Below are 19,983 nucleotides of genomic sequence, written 5' to 3'. Positions count from 1 at the left end.
GTCATTTTTGTTGCCTTCATCTTCTGGATATTTAACTTTTGGTAGAACGAAAAAGGAATCAATTTTATGCTAGCCCCAGAATCGGCTAAAGCATAAGTTTTCAAATTGTTTCTAAACTCACATGGAAGAGTGAGGCGTTCGGGATCTCCCATCTTCTTAGGTAACTCCCCCAATACAGCTCTTGAGCTTTTCTCACTAAGAATCACTTTAGAATTCTTCTTCAATTCATGTCGAGTGTCTATTAGACCTTGTAGGAACTTCGCGTATTCTGGAATTTTTGAAAGTGAATCAATAAAAGGAGTATTAATAGGAACACCCTTTATTTGTTAAATAAACTCCAGATGTGCCCTTTACAGTGGACTAAGATGTGCTCGAGACGGGAATGGCAGAGACGGTTTATAAGCTGGAATAGATACGAAACTTTTTTGTTCAGACCGGGCCCACGACGTGAGCATAGCGGGCTCACGACATGAACTGGGTATTCCAGCAGATTCTTCTATTTCGAGCTTTGGCTCCTTCGGCTTTGGATCGGGTTGCTTTGGTTCTACTTCTAGTGCCTCCAAAAACTCAGATATTGCCTCTTCTTCAGTATCAATAGCCATAACATGAGGTTGAACTTTCTTTTCAGGAAGTTGTGAAGATAATTTGTTGCTAACCAAAGTAGTGAATTGACCAACTTGGACTTATAAACTATGAATCGATGCTTGATGATTTCTTAATGAAGATTGCTGGTCAATCATCATTATGTGTTGTTCTTTCATCATATTCATGTGTTCCTTTAGCACTGCATTGGTGTCATCATGCCTTTTCTCAGAAGCTTCCATAAATTTGGTCAAAATGTTTTCCAAGTCCACTTACTTCTCGGCTGGTGGTTGCTCTTTTTGGTAGAATCCTCGGCTTGTCTGCTATATTTTTTTTTCTTTTTGCCTCTTGTACTCATCGTAAGATAGCCACTCTTTCTTTGGTTTTCTCCAGTCTTCATCATACTTGTCCCCACTTGAGTAGCAAACTTGAGCCTTCTTGTTCCCATATTCATCCAAATGGCAATATTTAGTCAGGTGTGGCCCATTGCATCGTTCACAACCAACTCTAATTGCATGAATTGATTGGTCCATTTAGGTCAGCCTTCGGTCCATGGTATTTAGCATTGCCATCATAGCAGCCATTTTTTCAGAATGTGCATTCCCAACTCATTTTACGCCTTCATTCCTTGTATTGTGGTATTAACGAGAATGCTTTGCAAATTCTTCAACTAATTCCTTAACTTCACCCGGATTTTTCTTTGTAAGTGGTCCTTGAGAATCAAGGAGTTGCCTTGTCATAACATTGACCCCGTCATAGAATATGGACACTTCTTGTTGGATGTTAAGGTCATGTTGAGGACAATTCCTTAACAACCCCTTGTAGTGCTCCCAAGCCTCGTAAAGTGACTCCCCCGGGTTTTGCTCAAAATTGGCTATTGTCTTCTTGAGCTTAGCTATCTTGGATGGTGGATAGAATTGGTCAAGAAACTGCTCACACATTTGAGCCCATGTAGTGATTGTATCCGGTGGTAGTGCTTTTAACCAATCTTTTGCTGCTCCCTTGAAAGTGACTGGTAGCATCCTTAGCAAGACGGTATCTCTATTCACATTCGGGACATTGAAATAATCAGCAATGTCGTTGACTTCATCTAAGTGCTTAAACACATCCTCATGATCTTTTCCATGGAATGGGATATCCTTCAGTGCAGAAAGGATATGTCCTTTCAGCTCGAATGTGGTAGTGGCAGGAATGGCAGGTTGTACTAAACCTGAACCAACATCATCTCTAATTCTCTTTCTGTAAGCTCCCATGGACATTTCTTGAATGTTTTCCATCTCGTTCCTTGGCTCGTTTTCGGGTTCACTTGTATGTAATTCAAATTCAGGCTCGGTATTGTATTCGGATTCGGTTTGGACAGGTATCTGATCTAAGTTTTCAAGTTTGCTCTTGTTCTTTGAAGATGAACTCGACTCCTCCGTTTTCCTCCTCGACTTCTTTGAGAATACTAACTTAAGTTCTTGTAAGGGTGTCTTTTTTGGTGTCTGATCTTCTTTCACGTTCTTATCTTTCTTTTTGTGAAGGGCAGACTCTAGGTCTTCAAAAGGTGGCACCAAAGGTGTGTTAGAACCTCTGGTCATGAACTCCTGAAATAAAAACAAAAAATAAAAATGTAAAACTGAACTAAACTTTAAAAATAAAAATAAAAAATAGAAATCACAGTTTTCACGTCGTGGACGGATACTCCACATCATAATTTCTGTAACTAAAAATTTTAATTATGCTACAAAAATAACTTCTTACAGGTTTTACCCCACAAAAAGGATCGATTAATCTAAAGCAAATAATCAATAAACTAAGCCGTTCCCTGGCAACGACGCCAAAAACTTGATGTGCAAAATAGTACCCACTAATTTTATTATTTATAACCTAACTAACTTAACTAACTAAAATGCACCTAGGCAGTATACCTAGTCGATTTATAGAATAGTTTGGTAAGTCGAGTGTCAATCACATGGAACGGTGTTACTAATTAATCTATTTACTACTAAATTAACCTAATTATTAACAAGCGAAAAGGGTTTTATCTGATTTTGCACGATCAGACGAACTTAACTCAAATTCAATCAATAACTAAAAAACACTCTTGTTTAGTTCGAATCCACTTCTTCTTTATGGCTAGATATTAACTATGGATTATTAAAGTTGGTTGTCTAATTTATATTATATTAGTAATTTAGGTCTAAATTTACCAATAATTAACTCATTCATGTAAAACTATGCATGGTCACACAATCAAACACAGAATTAGTTATGATTATGAAATTGCTATGTAAGATTTATTGTGCAAACACAACTATAGTCATAATTTATGTTCTCTAGCATACCTAAACTTATTTACTTCAATTGCTATCTAGAATTTTGGGATCCTAGCTCTAGCAATTCAATGTTCATCAAATCACTAGGTAAACAAGTTCATGCAGTTTAATGGTCACTAAGCTATACAGAACATGAATTCAAGTAACTAAGGAAACAAATGTTAACATGCTAGGTAGTAACAAATCAAACATAAGCAATTTACCAACTAAGGAAATCCATTATCAATAAGCTAATCCATAAGTCAAAAGCTTCATCTAGCTAAACAAGAGTAGCTAGATTTAGCTGCTCATATCAACTATAAAGCAATTACAAATCAAATAACAAGACATGTTCAAGTATCAAACAAATAAACTTAATTATGACCTCTCACTCTTTTGGTGTTGAAAACCTTTTCCAGATCTTCTCCTCTGCTAAAATTCGTCTTCTTGAAACCCTTTCTATCTCCCCCCAAAAAGTCTTTTAAATCGTAATGAACAAGGGTATTTATAATTTCCGATTTTTCCCTTTTCACGTCGTGGTTTGATGCTTCACGACGTGGTTTGAGAGGAATCCTTATCGGACAAGGATTTTGCTTCGCATGTACTTATCTTTTGGAAGACTCATGCCACGTCGTGGCCTTCTAGTTCACGTCGTGGATTAGGTTGAATCCGTGAATTTCTTCAGCTTTTGTACTCCAAGTCTCCAATGTTCCAAGTATTGTTAGTTTTGGTCCTTTTCTTCGAAAATGCTTCACTTTGGCTGCAAGTAACAATTTATCCTTATAAGTACCATAATTCTATGCAAATAACCAAAATGTTAATAAAAATGTAAGTAAATATTGCCTAAAAATATGTATAAATATGGAAATATCAATGGGCGTACCCTGACGTGTGGCATCAGACGTGTCGAACCTGCGTGATATGTTTCAATTGCGAGGAATAGGCGACGTGGCCAATTTCGGACCGTGAACACGAGTACGTTGGGCGTACTCCTATACGTTGGGCGTACTCTGAGTTTCCAAACTTTAAAAATTCATAACTTTCACGTATGAGCTCCGTTTTTTACGTTCTTTATATCCACGCGTAGGTGAGATTATACTCTACAACTTTCGTTTAGACTTCGTTGGCTAATTTTGACTTCATTTTTAAAGTTATATTTTTAACAGGTCGGGACAGGAAAAGTCCGTTAAAAATTCATAACTTCTTCATCCGACGTCCGTTTTCGTCTGTCTTTTTAGCGTTGTACTACTATTAATGAGACCTTCGATACTTTTTTAGGTTTTTTCGGCTAAAAATCACTCGATCTTTATTTCGAGTTGTTAGTTGTCTATTGCTATACTGAAACTTAGAAAAAATCATAACTTCCTCATACAAAGTCAGATTTTGATGTTCTTTTTATGAAAAATCTCTGTTTAACGAATACTACGACTTTCATTTAAATCACTAAAGCTAAAAAATAGTTTATTGAAAAATCACTTTTTACGTCATACGGCGTCATGCCGGTTCTGTCGCGAAATTTTAAGGAGTCATAATTTCTTCGTTATAGCTCGGATTTCGATGAGGTTTTCACCTAAATGTTTCTAATGAGATTATTTACAACTTGCAATAATATAATTTTACTTATTTTCAACTTTATATTTTCGTTAATTTCAATTGTTAACTTTTGATCGGAATCTCATAAGACTTCCCATCACTTTCTGAACGATTCTAAACATAGTTTTACTTCAGTTCTAGTAAAAACTATATGTTAGAACTCAGAGCTCATAATCATATAATATTTCATAATATTTTTTACTTTTAGAAGTTACAAAACATGATAACTGAACATGTATGTTACAAATACCTCCTCCTTTTGAGGATTTCATTCCAGAAATTACATCGATTTAAATATATGGGGATATTTCGCTCTTATCTCATTCTTATTTTCCCAAGTATAATTTCGGTCTCGATGGTGTTTCCACTTGACAAGAACCAATTCCACTTCTTTATTAAGCAATTCAGTCGTTCTTTCGTTCACGATCTCTTCAGGCTCTTCTACATATCTTAAATTATTATCCAATTTCACTTCGGATAACGGGACCGTTTCATCATATATGCTTAAACATTTGCATAGATAACTCACATGAAACACATCATGAATACCTGCCAAATCTTTCGGTAATTCCAAGCGGTATGCTTGATTACCAGTTCTTTAGATGATTTTGAAAGGACCAACAAATCTAGGACTTAGTTTTCCTTTCTTTCTAAATCGCATAATGCCTTTCCATGGGGATACCTTTAGTATTACAAAATCATCCACCTGGAATTCTATGGGTCATCTCCTCTCTTCTGCATAGGACTTCTGTCGATCCTGGGCCGCTTTCATTCTTTCTCGTACAATTTGAATCTTATCAGTGGTATTTTGAATCATTTCAGGACCTACAAGGATTTTCTGTCCTACATCACGCTAACATAATGGCGTACGACATTTACGATCATATAATGCTTCATATGGTGGCATTTTAATTGAAGTGTGGTAACTGTTATTATACGAAAATTTGATAAGAGGTAAAATATTTATCCCAGTTACCACCAAACTCCAAGACACATGCACGAAGCATATCTTCTACTGTTTGGATTGTTCTCTCCATCTGCCCATCTGTCTGGGGATGATAAGTTGTATTGAGAGCAACTCAAGATCCCAATTCACATTGCATACTCGCCCAAAACTGAGAAATGAAGTGAGTATCATGATCGGAAATAATCTTTAGTGGCACACCATGTCTCGCAACAATTTCATCCAAGTATAGTTGTGCGTATTTCTCCATTGGAGTCGTTTCATGCAAGGCGAGAAAATGGGCGCTTTTAGTTAGGCGGTTGACAATTACCCAAATGCTATCGTGCAGTCTAGCAGTCTTTGGCAATTTGGTAATAAAATCCATAGACAGCTCTTCCCATTTCCACAGAGGAACACTAAGACTTTCTGAAGTTCCGTAAGGATTTTGGTGCTCTGTTTTGACTTGTAAGCATACTAAGCATTCTTAAACATATCTTCCAATGTCTCTCTTTTATCGAGACCACCAATAATCAGCTCTTACATCATAGTACATTTTACTTGTACCAGGATGTATTGACAGTCTAGACTTATGAGCTTCATCTAAAATCTTCTGTCTTAATCCACCAATCTTTGGAATCTATAGCCGATTCATAAATACCTTTAATCCTCGTGGATCATCATGTAAAACATCAACATAATGTACCATCCCTTCCTTTTTCACATTTTCTGGCTTTAAGGCCTCTACTTGCCATTTCTCTAGTTCATTAAGAATAGTGAACCTTACTGTAGTATGAGTAATAGTATAACACATACTATTATGATAAACCTTTCTGCTGAGTGCATCTGCAACTATATTGGCCTTTCCAGGATGGTACAGGATTTCACAGTCATAGTCTTTGATCAGCTCCATAGCTCGCTGTTGTCTCATATTCAAAGTTTGCTGACTGAATATATACTTAAGACTTTTGTGGTCGGTAAACAATTAGCATTTTGTACCAAAAAGATAATGCCTCCATAGTTTTAGGGCGAATACTACTACAACGATGTCCAGATCAAGGGTGGGATAATTCTTTTCATACTCTTTCAGTTGTCTTGAGGCATAGGCTATTACTCTACCACGCTGCATCAATACGCAACCTAGTCCCAATCTTGAAGCGTCGCTATACACGGAAAAATCATTATCACCTTCTGGGAGTGATAAGATCGGAGCATGAGTTAAAAGATCTTTTAGAGTTGAGAAAACTTTTTCTTGGGCTTCACCCCATTCGAACTTTACTTCTTTTCGTGTAAGGCTTGTGAGAGGTACAACTATACGCAAAAAATCTTTAATGAATCTCCGGTAATATCCCGCGAGACCCAATAAACTGCGAATTTCGGAAGCATTACGGGGCACTTCCCAATTCTGAATAACTTCAATTTTGTTAGGATCTACGGATATACCATCGCCAGAAATCACATGGCCGAGAAATTGAATTTGGCGAAGACAAAATTCACATTTCGAGAATTTAGCATATAATTTCTCCTTCCGAAGAAGTTCTAATATTTCACGAATATGAATAGCATGATCAGCCTCAGACTTGAAATAGATTGAAATATCATCAATGAATACGATGACAGATTTATCAAGCATTGGACGACACACCTGATTCATCATATCCATGAATACAACATGGGCATTTGTTAAACCGAATGGCATGAAAAGGAATTCATAATGCCCATAATGAGTACAGAAAGCAGTCTTTAGTACATCTTGCTCGTGTAGTGACTAGTGACTAGAAGGAATTCTAAAACACCTTATTTTTAAAAAATTATTTTTATAAAGTCACTAGTATAATGACTAGAAGTATTGCTTAAATTTTTATAATTTTTGAAGAAAATTTTTTTTGGGTTTTTTTATAAATATTAAGAATTAAAAAAAAACAAATTTTCATTATTGTGCTCATTTTGTAAAGAAATAAAATTTAAGAACTTCGGTTTTTTCAGAATTAAAAAAAAATATAGTTATGGCCAAAAAACGAAACATATAAAAAAATAAATACATCCAACTAATTGTAAGGCGACATGTGTCGCTTGGGGAGAGGGGGTAGCTACGTCTGGCAAGTATCATTGAGTTAGGGGTCGTTTGATAGTTGCTGACTGAGAAAGTGCTGATTGAGAAAAGGTCTGTCTGAGTAATAAGTTCTGACTGAGTAAGAAACCATGATGTTTGATTATACATCTGAGTGAATGTGCTGACTAATGCAAAATGACCATTTTACTCTGATGCTCTTAATAATAATAATAATAATAATAATAATAATAATAATAATAATAATAATAATAATAATAATAATAAAAGTAATAATAATAATAATAATAATAGCAAAAGTAATAATAATAATAATAATAATAATAATAATAATAATAATAATAATAATAATAATAATAATAATGTATACAAAAATTTCCAGCATAATAGACATTAAATATACTATTTTAGAGATTAAAATACAAAAAACCCTTTAGCTTGCTGGTAAACGTTATTTTATGTATAGAGGAGACTCGAGTTCAATTCTTGTAACCTCCAATTTCGTTTGTTTTTATCCAAGGCCAAGGGTATTATTGTAAAGTCTTGCTTTCTTTCTCAGTCAGCCTCCTGCCAACTCCTTTCTCACTCAGACATTTCTTACCGAGTCAGATGGCCAAAGTTGGATTATCAAACAACATTTTGCTGACCAAGTCAGCCAAAAACGTCTAACTTGACTCGGTCAGACGAATATCAAACGGGGCCTTATTTTCCATTTTTCTTCCTTTGACAATTTTAACCCCCAACATTTAATCCTTTGATAGAAATTTGTAAATATTTAAGAGTATTTACGAAATGTGTCATTTTGAATTTAAAAGAAAAAGCAAAGTAAAAAATTAATATTGAAGATTAAAAGACGAGATTGGTTATTGCGGTTCATATCAATTTTATATTCTTACACAATACTACTTTTATATATATATATATATATATATATATATATATATATATATATATATATATATATATATATATATATATATATATATATATATATATATATATATAGAGAGAGAGAGAGAGAGAGAGAGAGAGCGCGAGAGAGAGTAATTACACGAATCGTCCATAGTACATGTGACAAAATGAACATAATAGTCCATTTCCAAAAATTAACTCGGATCGTCCATGATATGTTTAAAAGTTACGCGTTTCGTGCCTTTCGTCGTTAGCCGTTTGCTTTTCCATTAACTTACCCACGTGTCAGGCGTATTTAAGTCTTTTACCTAAAAAAGACAATAAATAAATGAAAAATTAAACCTTGAATCTATTTATTATCATCTCCCATGTTCTCCCCTTGAAATTCCGTCAAACGCGATCCCTCGTTCTCCTCCCCTTCTTCTCACGTCGGCAATCCTCCAACAGCCCTCTGATAACCCTCCATCGAACCACATCATCATCAAAGAAGAGAAGCAAGAAGACGTGTGCGGTTTTGTGTTCCTTGATTTTTTTTGTTTCATCGTTTGAGGTACACTAAACTGAAGATGAATCCAGGTTTTAGGGAGGATGATGTTTGAGTTTTTTATGACAAAGACAACACGATTTCTAGGTTTTATGAAGACAAAATTTGGGTGGAAGACGATTTCTAGGTATTTTGAAAAGTCTTCTAAGTTTTTTTTGGTCATCAAATTTACCATGAACTCCAATTTTATGGGTCTAAGCTCCGATTTCATTTAAGGGGTTTTTTAAGACTGAATATGGGTCTTTTATAGACGGTTTCTAGGTTTTCGATGATAATTTCTAGTGTTTTTCAAGTCATCGAGTTTATTTCAGCTCCAATTTCATGGGTTTAAGCTTCGATTTAATCAATGTTTTCTTCTATCTGACCTGCAAGAAGTTTGAAGTATTTCCTTTTGTTTAGTAAGTAATCAATTTTTCTGAGTTTAATTTGATTTACGATTATGTTTGATTTTCTCGGTTGTGGGTTGTGTTAGTCATGAATCTAATTTGTATTTGGTTTCAGTCTTGGAGAAGCTGGAAGATGGGTGGTTGTTGGTGGTAGAGGGACGGTGGAATGGATGATTCTTCAAAAACAAGAACATAACATCCGACTTTCTTCGAGAACAAGAACTTGAAGAAATGGAAATTGAAATAATTGGTATTTCACCTTTGGCTAAAATTTTGATTTGGACAATTTTATGTTTGTTTTCATTGGTGTTTTCGCATCTACTCTTGGATTTTTTTTCTTTTGTGTTTACTTTTTGAATCCATGAACTTCATATTTGTAATTAAATCCTTTAATGGTTATATAATTACCGAATTTGGTTTTATGGGTTTGAATATGTTCTTTTCCTAAGTTTTGGATTTGATTATGTGATTTCTAGGTTTGATTTCAATTACCAGTCAATAGGGTGTTTTACATTTGGATTTGATTACGTGAATTCTGAGATATAGGGTATGTTGTCTAAGAGGAGCAAGATTTGTTGCCTTGTTTGTAGGGATGGGGTGTTGAGGATTAAATTAGTTTTTATTTTTTAAATAATTAAAATTGTAAAAATAAGGGTAAATATGTCATTTTACCATGGTTTAACAGCATAATCATAACACCATTAACGGCATGCTCCAAACACGCAACTTGTAAACATATTATGGATGGTCCGAGTTAATTTTCAAAACATGGATTGAACGTGCATTTTGACACCTGTACGAGAGATGATTCATATAATTTACTCACTCACACACATACACACACACACACACACACACACATATATATATATATATATATATATATATATATATATATATATATATATATATATATATAAAAGAATTTATTTTAAATAAATTGTTTTCTTCGAAATCAAACTTTAAAAGTTTAGGTTTATGAAACTATATTAAAATGTTAACAATTAAAAAATACGGTTACGAGCTAGTAATAATTAGAACTGGTGTTATAACCGTCCCATGTACGGTTTTACCGATGTAAAAACAATAGATTGATTTTAGTTTTTTTATAGCATCTTACTTTTATTTGTTCCTATTATAGCATTTTTATAGAACCGACTAAAATAACACAACAAACTTACAACCAATGAGAACAACCATCGGTATAAACTCTCTTGCTCTTAAGGGAGACTTTCATAAATAAAATAAATTGTTCACATAATCTTTACCCTTCGGCATTTCCAGAGTATCCAAAAACATAAACATTATCTTTTTCATTGTATCCGTAATACATTCTTATCTTGAAGATTTTGTACACATGTATTCTTTAAACTTTAGTAAAGCTTTACTACCTCCTCGAACTGATAAATAGATAAACAGAAAGAAAAAACAAGAGAAAATGACTTAGGATGGTAACTACCTCTTATACGTGTTCACATATTGGCAACTTTTTTTTTGTACATAAGAAAGCAACTAACTTGTTTTAACTTTTTAAATTATACCAATATTACCAGCTAACCTCCATTTTAACCGATAACTCAAATTAACTCATTTAAAAGAAAGGGAAAAGAAATTACATGGCATATGACGTGTCTATTACACCCTTTGTCCGGAGTCGACTTCATTTAATCAGGTGAATCGAACTCATTTAATTAGGGTTCTTAACAAATACTCCCAAATCGTTTCCGGTTACTTAATTTTTCTCAGAATTCACTCGATAGTAGGAACTGAAGTTGGGACTTGAAATCGTCGACTGTATACACTACAATGGAATCACCTAACGGTACATATTTCACTATAGATTTTCACTACAACATCATGTTTGCACCAAACCTGTTAGTGTACTTAGACCCTATGAGAATGTCAGTTCGTGATGTGGATTTTGGTGGCATGGACTATAGAGAATTTGTGTTGTGGGTTTCAAAGCTGACAAGACGAAGCTGTGATAGCTTGTATTATTGTAGTACTCATGAAAGATTGGCAGAGGGTATTAGAAGAATCGGCAATGATGTTGATTATTTTGAGTTTATTGAAGATGGTTACATGGCTAAGAACGAGCTAAGCATGAATGTGTACATTAACCACCAAAATGAACATATTCTTGACTAGCCGATAAGGAGATGTTAAGAGGTGATGAGGTGTCTGAGTTGATAGAAGATGATGATACAAAGTCAAAATTTTCAAATATAATGGAATGTGAGTATGTACCTGATGAAGAGGTGCATACATTTGACAAAACAGTTGATGATGAATTTTTGAACAAGTTGTGTGGTAAACCCATTCTTAATAGTAATCAAGAGGAAGTAAATGATGATGATGATGAAGTAAGTGTTGAAGATGATGAGGTTGTGTTCCCTGTCTTTGATGAGAAACAAGAATGGGATAAAATGGTCCCAGTTTTAGGTATGAATTTTTCCAACCCTCTTGAATTGAAGTTATGTCTAACCAACTATGCCGTTAAGAATGGGTATGATTTATGGTTTGAAAAAATAATCATCAAAAGTTGTTCGCAAAATGTTGTAAACATAAGAATAAGAAGAATAAGAGTTGTCACTTTAGGTTGTAGGAAACATGGATGAAAAATGAGAGGTCTTTTCAGATTAAGTCCTTAGTTTATAGGCATAATTGTGAAAGAGTATTCTAATTTGGGTCCATTGTAAGCTACAAATGGATTGGAACTCATTTCATGAATGAGATATTACATAAACCAAAGATAGGCATTAGGAAATTAAAAGCTAAGGTTAGTAAAAGGTTTAACATGATAGCAAGTGTTGGACAATGCAGAAATGCTAGGAAATATGCATTTCAGCAGATAGAAGGTACTTTAATAGAGCATTATGCCAAAACATGGAGTTATGGAGAAGAGCTAAAGAAGACAAATCCTAGATCAACAGTTAAGATAGAGGTGGATGTGATGCCTGATGGAGAAACACACTTCGGATGACTGACCAGGAACACAACCAACTTTCCAAGCTTATTCTCACTATCAGACCAAAATATATGGCATGATGAATTTATGTCAAAAGAGTAATTCAAACCAAATATCATAAAATTTTTGTCATTGAACATGTTGAAATGAAGTTATTTTATGAATATCTAAAAATTCTAAATTTTCACAATATAATTTCAATAGTTATAACATGAAGGATACTCACGTGTAAACCAGAATAAATACACAACCATAAAAATCCATCTGAACAAATATCAGTTGACGAATTCAAAAAATAATATAAAATAAGATGAAGACAAAACTGCAAAAATGGTCCCTGTGGTATACATTTTTTCTGAGGTTTGGTCCAAACCTCGACCTTTTGGATTGGTTGTCCTTTTGGCCTAGTTTCAATACGTATTTGGTCCATCGATAAACTAAAATGACTGTAATGCCCCTCTTGTATTTATTTTTTATTTTTCTTTCATTTTTTTAGTTTAATATACTTTTACCTATTTTTATAATTAAAAAATATAAATGCCCCACCTCTCTCTCTCTCCCCCCCCCCCCCCCCCCCCGGTTCTCTTCTTTCCCTTTCCCCCTTCCATCTTGTTTTACATCTGCAGATTTGAGAACTACAGAAGCTAGCATTCCCTCGATTACTCATCCGACCAAAGGCCTATGTGTGTGAGTATGTCGATTTCAACTGTATTTGCAGGTGTGTATGTGTGTGCCGATTTTAACAACCACCTTCGAAAATCAATCAACAACATATCTCTGAAATCAATCTTTTGATCCTCCGATTTTAGATGAACGAAATCCATTTTATTGGTCTCAAGCAATCCGATACATCAAGCAGTGTAAGAAGGTTATTGCAAGGTATTTGATTTGGATGATGAATCAATATCCCAGTTTGCAAATCAACAAATGAACGAAACAAGCGTCTGATCTATTTTACCATATGGAGACGAAGGGTGTATGTGTCTTGATCGTGTCGTACTCCTTGTTGCTTCCCTCGGGAAATCCTAAACCCACTCAGTTTCTTCATTCGATTATAGATAGAAATCAAAGAACTGGAGTGCTTTTAGTTGTTTGTATTTTTTATTACAGGTGATGGTGTTAACTATTACGATGATGGTGGGTGAAGATGGTGATGTGGGGATCTCGGTGGATAGTAGATAAGAAGATGGTATTTATAATGGAGGTGTGGTGTGAACTCGACAATGATGTGGAGAAGATGGAACCCAAACCTTGATCTCTAATCGTGGTGCTGGTGGTTGATTTATGGTGGCTAGAAGGAGAAATGATGGTGAGGAGTTGGGTTTTGAAGAAAACAAGGGTGTTGAAGAAGATGATGGTGGATTGTATCTTTGGGTATTGAAACGAGAGAGAGAGAGAGAGAGAGAGAGAGAGAAGGTGGGCTACTTCTTATTTTTTTAATTATTAAAATAAATAAATTAGTATTAGATTTAAAAAGAAATGAAAGAAAAATGAAAAATAAAAACCCTAAGGGTATTACAGTCATTTCACTATTAGGAGGGACTAAAAATGCAACGAAACTAGCTCAAAAGGACCATGAAGCCAGAAAAAAAAATCGAGGTATAGACTAAACTCAGAAAAAATGCATACTATAGGGACAATTTTTGCAATTTTGTCTAAGATGAAATTATAAATTCAGTCCCTCGACTTTACTCAAACTCACAAGTTTGGTTCAATTTTTTTAAATCTTCTTGAAAGTTATCCTTAAGGTTTACATTTCTTAGCATATTTAGTCCCTCTCAAAACGAAATGCAAGTATAAAGGTTAAAATAAATAACACTTGACCAAACATATGATTTTGAGTAAAGGTTGGGGACCAAATCCTAAACTAAGTGCAAATTTAAGGAAGACTTGGGGAAGATATCAAATAATGAACTAAGTTTACAAATTTTAGTAAAGTATAGGCTGATTTTCTAAACTATCTATAAATAATAAAATGAAGATGCATTGAGAGGGCTTGAGAACAACTGAAGTAGCAGTGTACTTCTCCAAAACTCAGCAACAACATCAACTTTTAGCAGCTTCTAATGGATGAATTAAACTTTATCTTTGACATGTTGCTGAGTTTAGAACATTAGATTGATCTTTCCTTTTGGACTTGGAGTATTAAGATCTAGCCACCAAACTTGTTTTCTTGATTCAAAAAAGTAGCCCACCCACGATAAGCTTTAATAAATATAAACCAGAAAACGAAAAATATTGGAGAGATAACATAAGACAAATCTTCAAAGTAGAACATACAAACATGTCAAACACCATAATCAAAGATGATAGGGGATTGTAGAAACCGAAAAATTCTTGAATTTTATAAGGTTGCAACCATAGCTATATTCCTTCTACATGCAATTTACCGTTGAAAAGAAAATTGAAATCATATGCATTATGCATGGACAGAATGGTCATTTTCACAAAACAGAGGTAATAAGGATTCATTTTTACATCAGTTAACTCGTCTAACGAACAGGTATAATTTTATATTAAAGATATAACTTTAATTTTATAGATTTGTCAACTCAATCAGAACCATTGCATACAAAAAAATATAGAAAAATGTGGTTGTTATGGAAATTGGACTACAAAATATGTGACTATTTGTTGCAATAAGTTTATGATTTCAATTTAACTCATTCCAAAAAAATTTGTATCGCAAATTTGGTCCTTTTTTTGTTTTCCACTGATCTTGGTGCCCGTGTTGTCTAAGTGAACAACCTAGTTGTTAAAATTTTAAAAATGACCATTTTGCCCTTGGAAAGTTGAAAACAAAAAAAAAAGTATACAGAGAAACCAAATTGTTAATTTCTCTTATCCTTTGATATTGACAAAAGGATTGACCATTTTTGTGATATTATAAACTCGCCCATGATATTGCTTACGACACAAAAACTTAACTGCATTTGAATTTTAATTATCATTGTATATTAAGAAAGAAAGAATCACCATGTGATACATGCATCTTCATTTTCTTCATCTCCTTTAACCAATCTTAATGTCAATAACCTAGTCCAACACTTACCTCTCTCAAAATTATGCATTCTTTTAAACATATCCAAAGTTGAGATTACAAATTTACAGCCTTGATTTCGGAAACAAAGAGTGCTGACAGAACGGAAAATAATAGTCAACCATCAAACTTCGTTTTTAATCACATAATAAGCATTAAAAATTTAATTACAAGCTTAAATGATAATATATGAAATCTAAATATGATGAAATTGAGGTTAACCTATCCCATGGTCTTTTTTGTCCCATGCATATTTAGTTAATATTTTAAATCAGTTCCTCCAAGCACTTTTTATTCGACAAAACTGCAAAAATAGTCCCTGTGGTTTGCATTTTTTCAGGAAACAAGTCCAAACAGTGACTTTTTTTGATTCGTGGTCCTTTTGGAGTGGTTTGTATGTGAAAATGGTCCCTCCGAAAATTGAAATGACTATAATACCCTTGGGGTATTTATTTTTCATTTTTCTTTCATTATTCTTAAAATTTAATATTTATTTATTTATTTTAGCAATTAAAAAAATAAAAAGGGCCCACCTCTCTCTCTCTCTATCTCTCTCTCTCTCTCTCTCGTTTTTCCCCTTCTTCCTGACGAACACCAACTCTTTCTTTGTGTTCTACTGCTGAAGACGAGAAAGGAAATCACGAGGACTCCCCAGAGATCAGCTATACATCTCTACCTCTGCTTATTGATCCATCTTTTTGAAATGGTTGCTTCTGCTCATCTTCTTCCCTTTGGTCAATCAAGGAATCGAAGACCCATTTTCTTCTTCTTTCGATTGAGTAAACACCACCGAGATCCGCTGCAGCCCCCGTCTAACCCTTCACCCTCGCATATCACTTCCGAGGCAGAAGAAACAATGGATTAGGAACTGCGCGAGCAGCCTTTCTGCATCGCTCATCTCCTTCCTCAAACCAATCAATCATTGAAGAGGGTTGCTTGTTTGCTATCGATTTCGTGCCTCTTTTTCTTCCGATCAGCCATCGCCAAATCCCCACCAAAAACAAAATCCACATTCTTCATCTTCTCTATCTCTCGTTCATCTGAAAGGTATCGACTTCAACGATTCTTCCTTAGATGATCTAATCCGGTGGTTGATGTTTATGTAGGGATTCAGAAAAGTGGATCCGGATCGATAGGAGTTTGCGAATGAGTGGTTTGTGATCGATGTTTATGATAAGAGGGGGTTATCCAGCTTCTTCCAAAAACCCTTGGATTGAGGATGATTAGATGGGAAACGATGAGAAAGATTAGGTGTCTGAAATCCTAAAAGTGGAGAAGATACCTTAGAGCAGAAGCATGTGATCGATGGTCGATGATGATGAAGGGAGTATCCATCTTCTTCCATGTTCTTTACCCTGGTTACCAAAGTGATTAATTTCTCGATGCAGTTACCCAAAATCAAACCTCCATTCTCCCATTCCCGGTGATTTGTGTGCCAATGTTCTATGCGATTTTACCTCCATAAATATATTATATGAGAGAGAGGGGAAGGAGACGAGGATGTTGGTAAGAACTGGTGTTTTTTTACCTATAGAAATCCGGTGGGTTTGGATGCCGACGATATGGATGATCGGTGGTGAAGACGATTCCTCCAAGTCCAGAGAAGTGAAAAAAGAGGAGGAAGGTAGCAAAACCATGTATCGGTAATTGTTTGGCTTGCTTGTCATCGAGAAAGAAGAAAGAAACATGGCTGGAACAGAGGGTAACAGCCTCTGTTTTCTGCTTGAGTTTAGAGAGAGAGAGAGAGAGAGAGAGAGAGAGAGAGAGAGAGAGAGAGAGAGAGAGAGAGAGAGAGAGAGAGGTGGGCTCTTTTTATTTTTTTAATTGCTAAAATAAATAAATAAATATTAAATTTTAAGAATAATGAAAGAAAAATGAAAAATAAATACCCCAAGGGTATTATAGTCATTTCAATTTTCGGAGGGACCATTTTCACATACAAACCACTCCAAAAGGACCACGAATCCAAAAAAGTCACTGTTTGGACTAAAACCCCAAAATTTTGCATACCACAGGGACCATTTTTGCAATTTTGTCTTTTTATTCATATCTACAGTTGAATTACAGAAAATTCTTAAGGATTTTTGTGTGGTATACTTATTTCTGCAAACTTAGGGAGGATAACTCATAGTTACAGAATGAAGGGATCCAACACTTCCTCAGGTAGAGTGTAAGATTTCATTGCCATTATTTTATCATTTATATCCATGCACTTAGTCCCTACCATGGAAGGCTTAAGCCATGTACACAAGATAAACGACCAAAATTACAATAAATAAAACCATTGACAAACTTCATTTGCTCTCACCATATTTTATTAATTAATAAAATATGGATTATATTCCAATTTCCATTATATTCCATTATAAAACGACAAAACACGATTCTAACAATAGAATGGAAATTAACAAATTAGAACAATCATCGATTAAAAAATAGATAAATTTTTATACTATTGTTTATGAAGAATAAAAAAAGGAATATGACTTATTAAGGTAATTAACTTTTTGGTTTGTTTACATCTAGGTAACTATTGTTTTATACACATATAGGTAACAAATTTGTTGTAAGTGTTCAAATATGACCATTATGACCTGCTGTAGCAGGTTTCATCCCGCTACAGCAGGTCAAAATGGTCATATGTGAACATTTTCAACAAGTTTGTTACCTAGATGTGTACAAAAAAAATAATAATTAGCCAGATATGAACAAAACTAAAAGTAAGAGTAAATTACATGAATGGTCCCTGTGGTTTGGGGAATTTGTGTATTTGGTCCCTAATTTATTTATTTTTAACTCGGATGATCTCTATTGTTTATTTTTGTTGTGCGTTTGGTCCCTATCTTACATAAAAAGACTATTGTGCGCTTATTAATTTATTTTTTAATTAATTTCTTATTTATGTATTTAATTTTTATATATTTAAAAAAAATAATAGACCATACATAGATGTATCTCCTCACCATCTCATCTCTCATCCTCCTCAACTTCTATTTCTTTTCCATCTTTAGTGACATTGACGTCTTCATCATCATTTTTTTGGTTCGTTGCACACTCCTATGACTTCACTCCACCTGACTTCACTCCACCTTTTTCTCATGGTGATCACCACACATTTATTTCAATCACCTTTTTCATTATAAATTTTCCTATCCTAAACTGTTATGATTTCTTGAACCCACCATCAAATATATATATATATATATATATATATATATATATATATATATATATATATATATATATATATATATATATATATATATAAAATAAACGAAACATTTTTCCTTTCATCATATTCATTTAAAAATTTCATGCATTTTTTCTTTCACCACATTCATTTGAAACTTCCATGACTTTTCAATTCTTTCTAATAATCATTATAAGTTGATTAATAAGGTAAAATAAATATTAAACCTAAAATGTAATCATATATAAACTAAATTTCAATATTAAAAAATATCTTAATTCTACAAATAAAGTTATGTTTTTTAACTTTTAACATATTATACTTAATTTATTAATTTTAATATATTGTTGGATGTAAACCATTATCATTTTCAAGCTATAAATTTTGAACAGTTTGTATAAAATACTTAAATTAGTAATTTATATATCATATTACATGGTCAACTTAAATATAAATTTTAGTTTAATTTAAACAACCCAAAAAAATATTTTCTAAATAATTAAAAGTGATAAATTGTAATGTCTTTCTAATAATGATTATAATTTGGTTAATAAAGTTAAATAAATATCAAACCTAAAGTGTAACGATAAATAAACTAAATTTCAATATTAAAATAATATTTTTACTTCTACTTATAATGTTATAACTTTAACTTTTAACATATTATACTTAATTTATTAAATTTATTAAGTTATTGTATGTAAACCATTATCAGTTTAAAACTATAACTTTTGAACGGTTTGGACAAAATACTTAAATTGTTAATTTAAATATAACACTACAGTGTCAACTTAAATATAAATTTCAGTTCCATTTAAAAAATCAAATGAATATTTTGTAAATAGTTTAAAGTGATAAATTGTAGTGCTAAATGCAAAAACTAAATTGTAATCTCAATTTAACTAAAATATTTCTTAAAAATATTTTTATAATCGTTAAAAGTTTTCAAATAAATAGCTTAAAATAACTTATAATAACAATAGTTAAACATAACTCTATATAAATGATTATATTGTTACCTTTAAAATCAAAAAACAATGTTTGATGTTTTAAATATTTATAATGATAGAAATTAAAACATAAAACAAATAAATTTTAAAAAATTAATTAACAATAACAAAAACTTTTAATAACATTAAACCATATATTATATTTTATTTTATTCATGAGTAACTCACATGTAGAAGTCATTCAAACGATTGACATTATGCAGTTATAATAGATGTATATATTATCATATAATTCAAAATACTCAATATATTATATCAATTTAATATACAAATTATTATATAAATTTAACAAGTTATTTTTATATTTAAAAAACATATATTTATAAAGATTTCAATTATATAGGTCTTTCTGCGCAACGTGCGAACATTCACCTAGTGTGTGTATGTGTGTGTGTCTATATATATATATATATATATATATATATATATATATATATATATATATATATA

At 32.9% G+C, this 19,983-nt stretch overlaps 1 non-coding gene across 1 annotated transcript; it reads left to right on the top strand.

Annotated features, from left to right (window-relative positions):
* The first annotated feature begins 1,368 nt into the window (after nt 1-1,368).
* On the top strand, nt 1,369-1,475 carry LOC111919394 (small nucleolar RNA R71). Its single transcript, XR_002859481.1, has one exon. It is a non-coding gene; the product is annotated as a small nucleolar RNA R71 (small nucleolar RNA).
* The last annotated feature ends 18,508 nt before the right edge of the window (nt 1,476-19,983 follow it).

This window comes from Lactuca sativa, chromosome 3 (assembly GCF_002870075.4).
Source record: "Lactuca sativa cultivar Salinas chromosome 3, Lsat_Salinas_v11, whole genome shotgun sequence".
In the NCBI taxonomy this organism is placed as follows: domain Eukaryota; kingdom Viridiplantae; phylum Streptophyta; class Magnoliopsida; order Asterales; family Asteraceae; genus Lactuca; species Lactuca sativa.
This window is presented reverse-complemented; position numbering and strand designations above follow the sequence as displayed.